Source organism: Sabethes cyaneus, chromosome 2 (assembly GCF_943734655.1).
Source record: "Sabethes cyaneus chromosome 2, idSabCyanKW18_F2, whole genome shotgun sequence".
NCBI lineage: Eukaryota > Metazoa > Arthropoda > Insecta > Diptera > Culicidae > Sabethes > Sabethes cyaneus.
Window position 1 is genome coordinate 103969981 of NC_071354.1, and position 15342 is coordinate 103985322.

Genomic DNA, 15342 nt, shown 5'->3' on the forward strand with positions numbered 1-15342 from the left:
GAGTCAAATTTTTTTTATACAATCAATTGTCTGTGGGCTCAACAGTCTGAAAAACTCGAAAAATGAGTCTCCGAGTTAAATTAACGCTTCTAGCACGAAACAGAAATAAAAATTCGAACAATGGAATTTCCGAAAATCGCCCAAAAAATTTTTCCTTCGTTTTTGTCTTTTTTCGTATATTTTTGCTTAGAAAATAATAACGTATATATTATAAGCAAGAATAGATTCGGTTTTCACGTTTAAACCTTAAATAAAAATTCTCAAAATACACGTTTTACCTTTGTTATACTATAACAAAGGTTTAAAAATTGGTCGAAAAACACGAAATTGATCCGAGGCCCGGAGGGCCAAGTCACATATACCAATCGATAGGGTTCGACGATTTGAGCAATGTCTGTGTGTGTGTGTGTGTGTGTGTGTGTGTGTGTGTGTGTGTATGTATGTAATGATTTTTTCTATCGCCTGTTTCTCAGAGATGGCTGAACCGAATCGTTCGCTATTACTTTTGTTTGAAAGGTATTATTGTCTAGTAGATCACTATTGAGTTGCTTCGTGACACGACGTTTCGTTTAAAAGTTATAAACAAAAATGTGAAAAATACGTGACACGGGTTTCTCTAGAACTACATGACCGATTTCAACGATCTTAGTATCAAATGAAAGCCCTTATTAAAGCTAAATTATTCAGAAATTTTTAATTGAAAACAAACATGTAGTTTAAAAGTTATGCTTAAAAAACCTGTTTTGACAAGGTAATAATTATCGCCTGTTTCTTAGAGATGGCCAAACCGATTTATGCGCTATTAGTCTCATTTGAAAGATAATATATGCTAATAGATCACTATTGAATGGTTTTTTGATTGGACGTTTAATTTGAAAGTTATGAGCAACCGTATAGACCACACCAAAATTAACAATAATTTATAATGATTTTAACCAAGATAATTTACCTAATTTCAATTATTTTAATATCAAACGAGAGGTTTTGACACTACGAATATATATGCAAAATTTCATAAGAATTGGTTGTACCGGTCAAAAGATATTAACCCTCGAACACTCGCGCCAACTTTTGTAACACAGTTACTCGCGCGCACTATAACCCCAAACCAAAGAAAACGTGCGCACTAGAGGTTTGACTGGGAAAACTTGGTTTTAGGTTTATCGAACCTTTAAAATAGTTTCTTGAAATTAAAAGCTCTATCGTCTGGTGCAATCTAAATTTTGACTAATCCCCCTAAAAGTGAAATAAAAAAAATTATTTGTCTTCAGTGTCAATATAACACATTGATGTGCTCTGCAAAGTTATAGAGCATATTATTACAAGAAATTTTGCTAGAGACAGTAACCTTCCATCTGTACAGCTAAGATAGAAAAATCTTATTTATTGTATATGAATTTGTAAACTCAGTTTTTATATTTTTACTCTTTTTGTAATTGTTGTATGACTTTTTCTTGTATTACAAAATTGTACAAATGATAAAAATACACAATTTTGCTGAATATAGTATACCTCTATGTTTGCTTGTTTAGGAACTGTAGAACTTTGATTATAAAAAATACCTTAATTTTGACTACGAATTACTCGACTACCAGCAGACGGATACATTTTAAACATTTTACATTGGCTAGTTTTGCTGCATACAGACACCATTTTTTCCATATGAAGAAACGAGAGAAAATTCCACTTGGGGTCAATTGCGGTACACCTCGCATGCTGATTGTTTCGTTTCTGTGATGGCGGTTTATGCTGATCTATTTTTCAAACAATTTAAATTATTAATGCATTGAATAATTATGACATTTTGCTCAGAATAAGTTTATTGAAGAATATTCGTTAGTTAAACAACGATTTGTAACTTTATAACAATATGGCGTTGAAAAACCTACACATGTTGTACAAAATACAACAACGTGAGTAACCGAAGGTTAATAAAAATTGATTAAAATTATTCAAGAAAACTCTATTGATGTGAATCAAATAGAATGGCATTACAGGAAATTATGCATAGTTCAAAAACCTATAAACTAGACCTTTACTAGGCAATGTATATGTTAAAGAATAAGATTTCCTCTTACAACTTACTTTTATTTGCACTTACTCAAATTATTAACAACTTACTTATCCTTACTCAGCAATTACATGAAAAAAGGATCTATCAAAATTTAAAAGTGTTCCTATTTTGTTCAAAATTTGTAAACTTATTCAATTTTCAAAAATTTTATGTAAACCAACGCATTACGCAACGTTAACCAATAGATGAATTGTATTCCGAAAACGTGTCGATTTCTATCTCAAATACCAAGTAAGACCGTATAACAAAGGTTCCTTTCACCACTAGGTGGATTAAATCAGGTTTTTTTTTGCTCGATTAAAAAATTCACTTTGTTTTTTTCTCGGCCCCCCACCCCCCCTTCAGTGACCGAACACCGGAAGGACAAAAACTTTATAAAATATTTGTAATGGCCTAACTACTGATAATATTCTTAGCATGAATATTCTAATTATTTTATATTGCCGAGGCGTCGCGCTGATGTAAAGAGAAATGAGAATGTTCCAGCGGAAAACTATCAAATATAAAACGTATACAAGCGCCATCGTCGTCGTTGTCGTCAGCAGCATAGAGCCGTGCTGTTTCAAGCAGTCGTCTCCATTCAACTCAATCTTAGGTCACTCGTCGCCAATTTACTAGTGGTCGAGCCATCCTGCACGTTGAGCCCCATGTTCTTGGCGTTGGCGCTTGGCGGGATTGTTGAAGAGAACTATTTTCGTCGCATTAAAGTCCGGTCCACCGTAGCCTACCGACTTTCGCCAGATCTACGATGGGAATCTCTCCAAGCAGAGTCTGTAGTTCGTGATTCATACGCCTCCGCTTTCAGTTTGTACTCCTCCAAATATCGTCCGCAACTCGTTCCGCTCGACCATTGCAAGGGTGTGTATGTCTTTCGTGAGCAGCGACACGGCTTCAAATCTATAAAAAAACTACCGGTCTAATAAGGATATTTTACATAATCAGCGTTGTAAGGTGGCGTATGCTTCTTGGTAGTAGCAAATTGCGAAGGGCAAAGTATGCCCGATTTCCCTCTTGAATGTGTCGCTGGATCTCCTTGTGACGAGTGTTGCGGTCCGCGATCATACTACTTCTAGTTCGTCGCCGTTAACGGTTACCGTCCGTGAACGGCACGCGTTTGTTTCCTATTGAGCCTCTTCCTTTCATGTATTTGATCTTCGACGTATTTATTTTTACTCCAATCCTCCTAGGCTTCGCTTCAGCCTGGTGTAGATTGCCCCGCCTTCATCAAGTTCCTGGCTATGTTATCAAAGTCATCTGCAAAGCCTAAAAGTTGCCCTTGGTGAAAATCGCACCTCTCGTTTCGATACCCGCTCGTCGGATCACCCCCTAAAGAGCGATGTTAAACAGTATGCAGGATAAGTCGTACCTTGTCTCAAGCCTCGCCGAGTCTGGTAGGGACTCGGGAGTGTCCCCGAGATGCGCACGAAATACATAACTCGATCCAATGTAGCTCTTATTACTCGCGTCAGTTTATCAGTCAGTTGGTATCGATCGACTGCATTGTATAATGCGTTGAAATCAATGAGTACATTGTACTCCCGACGATCTGTCGGAAGCTAAAAATATGGTTCGAAGTTGCGCGAGCCACCATGAAGCCTGCCTTATAATTCCTTATGAAACCATGAGCTATCGGTGACAGCCGGCGTACCAGGATCTGAAAGAGTACCTTGTAGGCGGCGTTTAGCAGCGTTTTGCCACAATGGTTGCAGCAGTCTAGCTTATCACCCTTTTTATAGATAGGACAAATCACTCCTTCCATACATTCCTCCGATAGCTTCATCACCTCTTGGAAATAATTCAGTGTAGAGCCGTTGTCAGCGTTTCTCGGCCATTCTTGAAGATCAGGTGCTGCGACATTACTATCGTCCATGGACACTCCTAGCTAAACTTACCTAGGTTGATATATTTCATCCTTCTTTCTCACAAGTTGTACCCGTTTTCTGTTCCTTTTTTCACATTTTCAGTCCCGTCTACAGTCCCGTTTTTCCATTTTTAGTTTCGTTTTTTGGTGTTTTCTGTACCGTTTTTTTGGTTTTTGCTTTCACTTTTCTTCTTTTTCCTTCCGTTTTTTCTCTTTTTTTTTATCTCATGTTTTCTGTTTCATTGTTCTATTGTTTTCACTCATTTTTTGTGTAATTTTGTTTCATGTTTTCTGTCTTCTCTTGTTTTTTCGTTTCCAATTTTAGACTTTTTCTAATTGTTTTGCGTCTTCGTTTGTTTCATTTTTCCTCTTTTAGCTGCACTGTTTTTCTTCTTTTCTGTCACGTTTATTCTATTTTAGCACCTTTTTTTCTTGTGCTTACCGGCTTTCCTTTATAATTTTACCTTTTTCTGTGGTCCATTTTTTCTGTTTTTCTTTTGTTCTTTTTCTGTCCCACCATCACATTCACATTTTGTGCCATCTTTCTCTTTTTATATCTTGTTCGACCTTTTATCCCGTATTTCTCGTTTCTTCCGTCAGTTCTCCTGTTTTCCGTTCCGTTTTCCCCTTATTATCTCCTTTTTCCTGTTCTTTATTTTCGTTTTTTTTTCTTTTTCTATCCTGCTTCCCTCTTTTATCTCGTTTTTCCTCCTTTTCTCTCTAGTCTTTGTTGTTTCTACTGGCTCTTTCCCTTTCCCTTCTTTTTCTGTCTCGTTTTTCACTTTGCCCGAAAAGGAAACATCGAGTATTTGTTTGGAAAAAGTTGCATGCCACATGTTGCCAATCTAAACGCACCTTAACACTCAAAAAAATCAGCACATCAGGTTTACGTGAAAACATAGGTAATTCTCATCCATCACACTTTTCATGTAACATTCACGTGAATTGTTGGTAACTCACACTTATACTAACCAGTTTACGTGCAATCCCGGTAAATTTTATCAATTTTCCCATTAACTAGTACATGAAGTTCACGTAAGTTGCTGTACAGAATTTTACATGATTTTTCACGTGGATGCGACGTGTCGATTTTTTTGAGTGAAGAGATATGAATATTTTTTTACACTACCTTATAACAATAATATGTATGCTGTATCAACCAAATCTGAAATATCTGTACACTCAAAAAAATCGACACGTCGCATCCACGTGAAAAATCATGTAAAATTCTATACAGCAACTTACGTGAACTTCATGCCTTCATGCTTTCATGTACCTTTACAGATTAATCTGTACATGTGCTAACGCTGGATTAGGGATATGTCATATAAGTTTATAACAATGATTTCGTTTACCCGTTAGCTGAATTGATTCAAGTGCTCGAGTAGCAATAAAACCAGAAACGTTAACATGCACCATACGATTTATATCTCCGTTTGTTGAGCGCATTATATTTCGAGCCAATATAACTGCAGCGATCTAGTTTAGTTTCACTAAAGTTCAGTTCAGTAGTAGATAAAATACCACTCCCATTGCACCTGCACGTACCACGAACTGTTTCGTTATATTCTGGCCGCAGCCGTTGCCGTGCAAGTAGTATCTTGTGTCACATTACACAACTAAAATGGTTTTCAATCATATGTTGGGCCTCATAAACGAGCGTTGAATATCTTCAGCATGAAGACGATGGACTTTACGAACTTCTAAGCAGGGATGGCACAATCACTTTGACTCAATTCACATTCAATTGACAGTACCGTCATCCAGGGATACTTGCAACACCGGGGTTACTTGCAACACTTTGGCGCATCGCGCTTTTGACAGCTCTAACGCATTTGTTTGTTAACATAACCATTTCTACCCAAAGCCATTTTAAAGAAGGGATGTTTACCTATTGTTTTGTTTAGTTTAATCCATTACATCATTGTTTTGCTTGTTTTTATACGATTGGAAAGTAATGTCACTTTCAGAGTAGGAAAAATGGATGTGCAAAGTTGCGTCAGTTCATTGACATGGAATTATTATTTATTGTTTGGTTCCTGTACACAATAAGTGCATCATATAAGCTAACAAATAGCAACTTTGAGCTTTGTTTATATTTTGAACTTGGAGAAGAAACGATGAATTCGTGTTGTTACTTCCAATATGGCGCGGCTTGCAGCACTTGTAAAAATGAAAATTATCGTAATAGACAGTATGTACAAAGCAAGTTTGCATCTGTACGATGTTATTTTGTCTACCACCATCTCCAGAAAAATTAAAATTGTGAAAAATTCCACGTGCCTTGAAACGGCAATTTGGAGTTCGCCGACATGCTGCATTTTCACCGAATATCTTTAAAAAAGCGATAGACGAAATTGGGAAACAAAAAACACCTCCAGTATCTCTTGTTTTACTACAAATACATCCAAAATATCTCCAAATAGTCATTCGCGGTTTGAAATCAGATATAAAATCATAAGAAACGCAAAATCAGAAAAGTGTTGCAAGTAACCCCGTTTACTGGATAACTTGCAACACCCCTATTTTCGGTTCATTCTGCAGATTCATTTAGTTTATATTTTTTCTCATAATCATAAATCAAAAGTACTCACCACTATACAAGTTTTGGCTACTTACACTTGGACCTAAACGGTATACTTGGAAAGTTATACTAAGTCAAAGTTCAAAAGTGTTGCAAGTATCCCCGGATGACGGTACCGTCTCAGTCAAGCAGAATTTGAAAAAGTTATACATATCTAGGACGATTGAAGAACTAGTTAATATCTACAACTTTTTTGACTAAAGTTGAGCTGTATCTTTTGTATTTACGGTAGTCATTAGTGGCTACTAATGAGCTACTTGCATTGTATGTATGTATGGGGGTAGCCACCATCATCTCAAGGGTTTCCATTGGTATGCAAGTAGAATAACCGTAGAATCGAATTTATCTACCCAGCAACTTTAATGTCAATGCTGTTCGTGAAGAACCAAAAGGGGTTGGGTGGATCTATAAGTAATGTCGCTTATATGTTTCCACGGGAATATAAGATACTCCTTTCAGCATAGACCTCCGGTTTCTAGATACATCATAACTTCGTCGTGCAAACTTATCTTGTGTGATGATTTGTGTGCTAGAAGGGCACGTCAAAATCTTCTCCGACCTTATATGACTTGGGCTAGTTACAACATCCCTCAATTAGTGTTCGATTCATTCGATACCCGGATGCTCCCTCCTCTTCACTATAATGATGGTATATGGCAATGTAATAAAATATGTGTTATATGAATATACAATGTATGAAGATATATGGGCAAAAATTGAACAATCTCACCAGCTGTCCTTCGAATGGAATAGAGTTGCATCTTTTGAGTTTCCATAAGTGCCTCCATTATTAATTTAATTTTTTCTTCTGGGATCCATGAGCATTATTAAAACTTTTTTTGGTCAGAGTTTTCACTGTACAGTAGACGATGGTTCATATGAGCTAAAACGTGCTAAAACGAAACAAATAATTAGAATAACCTACATTAAGCTTACCTGCAAACCCAAACCTGCAGTCTTGTAATCAGGCATCCGGGAACCACCCAGCATCGCACCTCGTAGCTTGGCTACTCAATAGAGCATTACCGGGTAAAGCCACGTGCAGGCGCTAGGTAGGGGTCACTGTAACTACAAAAAAACAGTAAAACTTTATTCAGCAAAATTGTAGTTAATACCTAATTCTACAAATGTCCCATATAAAACTTTGTCAAATTTTGTTTGACTGAGACGGTACTGTCAAATAAATATGAATTGAGTCAAAGTGATCGTACCATCCCTGCTTCTAGGAATAATGATTTAACATTAGCCCTAAATTCCACGTACATACTTCAGAACGTTATAGCGAATTCATAAATTAACTTGACTCAGGATAACTAGCATCCAGTTTTAATCAAGCTGCCATCAAAGGTTTCATGAATTAATCGAGAGTTCATCCAGGTTAAACTAATGTCGAATTTGTTTATTCAATCCGGATTGGAACTGGATGAACTTTTTGTGTTCATTTGCTCCTATCTGACAGATAAAATTCATCCAGTTTCAACTCGGATTGAATAAACAAATTCGACATAAAACTTTTAGCACCAACCCAAATAAAATTAAAAAAAAAACAGGTTAATTTTATGAATTCGCTGTTAGATAGGATTAGGTGTAAAAGAACCGATTACGTGTAAAAGAAATTAACAATAAAAAAGATTCAAAATTTATTTCATGATTATTCAAAGTTAAATGGAGCAAAATCATATACGATGGAATGGACGTTGCAAATCGACTACCCACAGTGGAATAAAAGTTACATTCAACATGAATTTAGGTCTGAGAGAGTTCCGACAAACCAAATCTATTTCGACAGGATATATACTTCCTGTGAGAGTCCAGCACAGTTCTAACAAAGCAGCACAACATACCTAGCTGCACTTATCCAGCCAGTATCGGATGTAGGTAGTGTGACTACAATTGACCTGGTTGAAAAGTAAAGCTGCGATGATCTGGAAAAAGCGAAAGCGTTCAAATGTGTACTTTTAGACGGTTGCCGTCTACGGAATGCACATCTCCTTTCAATTTGCCCTTTAAAGTTTTGGAAACTTAATAAATTGAAAAATATTTGAAACAACGCTTAATAATAGTAATCTACCTTCTTGTCTATTTTTTCATAGGCATTCTTTTGAAACCTCAAAAGTTTACACCACCCCATGGTAATGCTTATGTAAAGTGACCATTATAAGTCAATTCTCATAATGAAAATAAAATATTTCGGATAATTATGGCATTATGGTCTGGTATCTGGTTTCACAGTACAACTCGATCCAGAGCTCGAAAGGTAGTTCTCGTTTTTGGAAACAAAATCCTCACAAATCAACAAGCCACTTATCCTTAATTTTAGAAAGCACGGAATTTATGTCAAAATATCACTTACGAAAGTAAGTTGTGCAAACATTATAATGGGATTTATCCGATAAGCGTTCTTGCCACCTTCTCGGAATTTAAAGCCTGAGTCATTTATTATCTGGGCGCAGAAAAATGATTTTATCTCGGAACCATGTTAATGAAATAAAAATGTTCAGTACTCAAAATGAAGATCATTTATTACACATCGAACGGAAAAATAGCGAATAAATTTGATGAAATCTCGAACTTTTTTTTTCGAATACCACTGATCATGTTTTGGACACGCTGTTGACTAACCTGGGCGGCCATTTTGCTCCACCATTTCTTCACCTCTGTCACATCCCGTGTCACCTTTGCAACTTATGTTTGACACTTGCCCAATATTTCTCATTTGGGCAGTAGTTGGGAGGATTGATGTACTTTTCCACTGTAAAGGGTGTCCCACATAAAATTGCATCACAGAAAAAACGCTGTAGAAAATTAACTAGTTGACCGATCCTTTTCAAACTTTCAGACAATAAAATATAACCCATTAGTAAGCATTTGGCATATTTATTTCATTCAACTTCAATACCACAACCGTATACTCGCACCTTACGCTTAACTCCACGCATAAGGTTCTGTACAACATCTGGCTGCAGCTAAACGGAAACCCCCTTTTTCTGCATGCCTTCCTCCGATTTGACCTCCTTGGTATGCCTCCGTAGTATCTGCTTCATATAGCCCAATATTTTTTGATGGGCCTTAGTTCCGGTGCGTTGGGGTGGTTCATGTCCTTGGGTACAAAAGTGACGCCGTTGGCTTCATACCACTCCAAGACATCCTCGGAATAGTGACACGAAGCTGGGTCCGGCCAGAAGATCGTAGGGCCCTCGTGTTGCTTCAGCAGAGAAAGCAGACGCTTCTGTAGACATTCTTTAAGGTAGATCTTCCCGTTTACAGTCCCGAACGGCGCACTCCGTTTGCCACATGAGCAGTTCGCTGGCCAAATAATATATTTCTTCGCAAACTTTGAAAGTTTACGCTTCCTTACTACCTCCGGAACATCAAACTTCTGCTGGGTGGTCGAGAACAGTAGCCCCGGAAGCTGCCGGAAGTCCGCCTTAACGTAAGACTCATCATTCATGATGAGACAATGAAGCTTCGTCAGCATGTATAGTTTCCGGGTCCGTCACTTTCCCACCGTATTTTGCCGTTCGTTACGATTTGTAGCCTTCTGCACTTTGCACGTCCCTCCCAGTCCTTGGCTCTTTACAGATTTAGCTTTTTGGGCCCAATCCCTGACTGAAACATAGGGAATCCGGTTAAACGCTTTCACGGCACGTTTGTGGCCCTGATCACTAATAGAACGTCCATTCTGCCGCATTTCTCCTACCGTTCGATGCTCAGAGTTTCGCAGTAATGCTTAATCACACGACGCACCGATGACTGCACGATTCCGCGTTGTTTTTTGATGTCCCGATGAGAGCTGATGATTTTCCAGGTGCTGGCGCAAAATTCGCAACATTGCTTTTTGGGTGATGCCATTTTTTCCAATTTTCGAAAAACTGACAGCGATGAAAACACAGTGTAAACAATACACTCTAAACTATTTGTACTTGAACTGGCTAGGGACATTACATCGACTACTGGCTTTATATTCTTGGCCGCGAAGCTGCCTTCGTATGTTTGGTTGCTTACTGGCCCGAAAAGATCGAAATCCATTTTGCAGATGAATCTTTCTGACGGTACTCTGGCTAGCATTAAATTTCTTTGCGATATCATAATATGACAGCCCTGGGTTTGCCCTTATCGTTCTCAACACCTTCATTTGCAACTACCGATCCTTAGTTCCACTACAAAGCTTGCAATGATCTTGCCGATCGATAATATGGCACTCATGGAACTGTTTGGGAATATTGTACATGATAGTTTAAAGGGCAAAACAGAATCCTGCGACAACGCGTCCGTCAGCGTTAAGACCCAGACACAATGCATACGGATTTTACTACGTTGCGATAATTTGATAGTTTTTCCAAGGGTAGGGTTTTCTGAGAAATTTCCGCAACGTAATAAAATCCGTATGCATTGTATCTGGGCCTTTATTCTGATAGTTTTTCCGTGTGTTAACTGTCAAACTGACCATAACCACATCGGATTTTCAAAGTGGGTGTCCAAAATAATTTTCGGTTCGTGGCTTCCATCAAGTATAACTTAATCGTGACGTATTTTTCAGCACTGTAAGGGAAAACATTTCAAAACAAACTGTTGTCAACACATTCCAGACGACTAGGAGCGCTGCAGTAAACTAAACAGTGCGTCCAGATATTAAATGACTCGAACTTTAGCACACGAAACTCGTTTTGGAAATGTTTTCTATCTAACGGTAAGCCTTTTGACGAGCGCTACTTGTCTCAATCGGAACTGCAAGCTTTACAATTCGACTACTATTAGCAGTGTATTCGGATTTCCACTATCCCACCATTGCATTGCATTGTGCAAGGCACAGTCGAGCGAAACCAATTCGGATTGGTTTCGGCACTGCACTGGAATGGGTCGGTTGAATGAGTTCAACAGTCTAATTAACCCGTAATCATAATCCTTGCGGATGCTCGGTTCGATCCGGGGATGAGGGATGTGTTCGCCAACTTTTAGCAACGTTCCTTCCTGCTAATGGTGCACCGCCTCGGGCCGGATGATTACGGTGTGCGTTGGTGCTCCGTTCTAAAAATTACAATTATCGCTAAAAATAATGAAAATTTGGTTAGAATTGGAATGGATTTATTAGATCGTTCTACAATTCTGATTCTCATAATTAGGTAAGTTTAAAGATTACATATTTCAAACATTCGCATAGTTTTCAAACAAGTAAACCAAATAAAACTATACTACTACTAACTACTATTAATTGTGTCACATGAAAACTCGTCACTTACAACTCTATCAATAAGAAAATAATCGAATTCTACGAGAAATGCCAGGAACGTAAAAATATATTGGTAAAATGGAATCAAATGAGGAAGGCTCATATTTTTACTTACCAAATAAATGTATCTGGGCTCATACTAGTTGAACAAAATATAAGGCGGTTAATATAGTTTGTAAAACAAGAATCTTTCCCATAGGAACTTCAGCTGGTTGAAATTTTAGAACGGTGTTGACATAAGATCGAATTTCAGGTGGTTTAACATTATCTGCTTATTGGTTTCTGAAGAAACTAAGTGTGGCGGAGCGCAGATGTCTTCCTTGAAGATGAATTAGTTAACCGCGACCGGTTTACGTAACCGGAAATGCTAAATTGTGGTTTTGAACATTTGCTAAGAGTGGTGACGTACGACTTTCTTTGTCCTCAACCGCCAACTTGGTAAACATGCTTCAAATGATGGAAAAATAATCATAACTTGGCCAACGATGTGTGTTGTGCAGTACTTAAAGCAATAATTTGATTACGATTTCCTCACAAAATATTCTTTTAAATGAACGATTACGCCTGTTCAGCGAGTTCAATATTTAGAATTTTAATTAGTAAAGCAGATACATATTGTTAGAAAGTTTTGGTATCAATTATAGTTAGATTTACGCTCGACTTTTAACTTTGATTTGGGTACTCAAAGCCATGAGCATTACGTACTTTACATTTTTAGTTAATAACACGTGTCGTTGAGCATTATACTTTGATAGTAGAGTATTAAGAAAAAAATCCATTGGCGGAACTAGCGCTCATTTCCAGGGGGGGCTATAGCCCCGGATTTTTTTTTCGACTGTTTTATTGGTCGGCCAAGTCAATTTTTCTTTTACGCATGTTCTCTTCATTTACTCCATTTTATTTACGTCTGCGTGTTGTTTTAATTGAATATAAACAATTGAATAGTAAACAATCAACCTATATGCAGAAGCAATTATATAATGAAAAATTTCATTTTTTAAGCAACTTTGTTTTTCGTCACATCTACATATTTTCTATAAGAAGAATATTAAGGTTTTTGGTATTTATACCTCGTTAAATTCAAGTTGTGTCTCAAGTAGCTTCATAGTTAAATATGCTACTTGTATTTGCTAGTTATGAATAGCACGGTAATTGGGACTGCGCTATTTACAATCTGTATTTATAATCTCTATCGTGCCTGAATTTCACTTTGCTGTGTTATACACACTGTTTAATAAAGTGCAGATATATTGAGCATCATTAACGTACCAATGCATTACGTTTCATAAATTGCTTTGGTTATTTTGTGCATATTTCAACAAAAAATATATTATGCATATTTCAGCGAAAATCATTTTCCTACGGAAATTACATTCCAGCAACCTCCAATTGAGCATCTATCTTCCGAGCGTGCTAATTATACCAGTTTTACCAACACAGCAGGGGCATTTCGTATAGCCATCCGTAGTGCAGAGAGCAACCGTAATGGCAATGCTCAATGATAGCATAAACGCAGGATGTTTTAAAAGAAAAACGAAACGGCCAATTCACGGTAGCCCGGCAATTACCTGTACGCACTATACAATCAGTGCGTTGGCTAGGCGGTACTCTTCCTGTGCTATAGGACAGCTTTAAGTGCGTGCTAAAAGCTCTAACCGATGCTCCGGTAACCACGAGCCCACAAGCGTTAGCAACATGAGCTAGCTATGAGTAAGCATTCCGGTAAGTATGATTAAAGGCGCAATATATACCGCCCGTCAATGCTTTTGCGATAGAGTGAGCTTTTGATTGTACATACAGGAATTTTTATGGATCTTGATTCTATTAACGTTATCAGTTGGAGCGTTCATCCCGTTTCTCACGATTTTGTTAACCGCTTTGGAAATTTTAAAATCGGGGTAACAAATTTATTTCTTATGTCAAAATGTGACATTTCACACTGCACATTGAACAAGAAGTGATACAGCGCAAGCCGTATACCGTGACCGCACATAATTGCGATCAGCTCCTAATTCCGATCACTCAGCCTAAATAGTCAATTTTTAAAAAATTGTGCCAAAATCTGTAGTAAACGAGCATTCTCCGTTATTGTGCTATGTGTTTATGTGTAAATTGTTGAAAAATTACTGTCTTTGGGGAACCGAGCACTTAAAAATAAATTAAATACGACAGGCAGTCGCCATCAAAATGTATTTTCTTATCCGAAATGCTAAACGCACGATCAAATTTGCTAAGATCATAGCAGCGTGGAAACATATTACCTTCTTCGGTGTTCTATCATAACAAATAGATACAAGCATATATAATTATGAACATAGCATATATAATTATGAGGTTGGTAAACGGCTGGATAATGAGGAATATAGACCCCATAGTGGTCGTTAGCCTCTCATCCAGCAACTCCGATCCCGACCTCCTCGTGGTACCAGCCGGAATACGAGCAACCTTAGCTGAGATCGGGTAACCAACCCCGGTGGAAACTAAGGTCGTATACTAACCGGGAAGGAGGTATAGTGAGTCTCGGCACTATAAGATGGCAGCCCCGTCGCGAGACTCGGTAGTGTTGCCCCAGTACGGCTGCACACCTAAATTAAATTAAAACTAACAACAATTAAGCATATTCGGAGCGGAATATTCGGCATCGACCTAGGCGACGGACAAGGACGACGAATGGAGACTCGGTACTAGGAACTGCAGATCGCTAAATTTCGCAGGTTGCGAGCGGGTGCTGATTGAACAGCTTGAACCCCGCAAACTCGGCATCGTAGCTCTGCAGGAAATCTGTCGCAAAGAGCGGAGGTGCTACCAACGAACTGGGAACGGGCTTTGTAGTGCTGGACGGAATGCAAGATCGCGTGATAGATTGGAAGGCGATCAACGAGAGAATGTGTGTATTGAGGATAAAGGGCCGTTTCTTCAATTATAGCATCATTAACGTGCACTGCCCGCACGAAGGTAGACCCGATGATGAGAAAGAAGCAAGATAGTCATCGGGAATACGAACGCCCAGGTCGGTAGGGAAGAAATGTATAGACCGGTGGTAGGACCCCATAGCCTGCACACCGACACAAACGATAACGGCCAAAGATGTATAAACTTCGCAGCTTCCCGAGGCCTGGTGATCCGAAACACCTTTTTCCCGCGCAAGGATATCCACAAAGCCACCTGGAGATCACCTCACCAACGTACAATGAACCAAATTGACCACGTTCTCATAAAGGGCCGGTTTTTCTCTAACATCACGAACGTACGCTCCCGTCGGGGTGCGGATATTGATTCTGACCATTACCTAGTAGCAGTACATGTGCGCTCAAAGCTGTCCACCGTATACCGGACACGTCAAAGCCGCCCTCCTCGGCTGAACATCAGGCAGCTAGATAACCCACAAGCTGCCGAGAACTACGCGCGAGTACTGAGTGAGGCACTGCCTTCTTCCGAGGAGTTAGGTGCTTCAAACCTCGAAGATGGTTGGGGCAGAATACGCTCGGCCATCGGAGAGGCACTAGGTATTAAGCCTCGGAGTACATAAAATGATTGGTTTGATGGGGAATGCCAACGAGCGATGGAGAAAAAAAATGCTTGGAAAAATTATC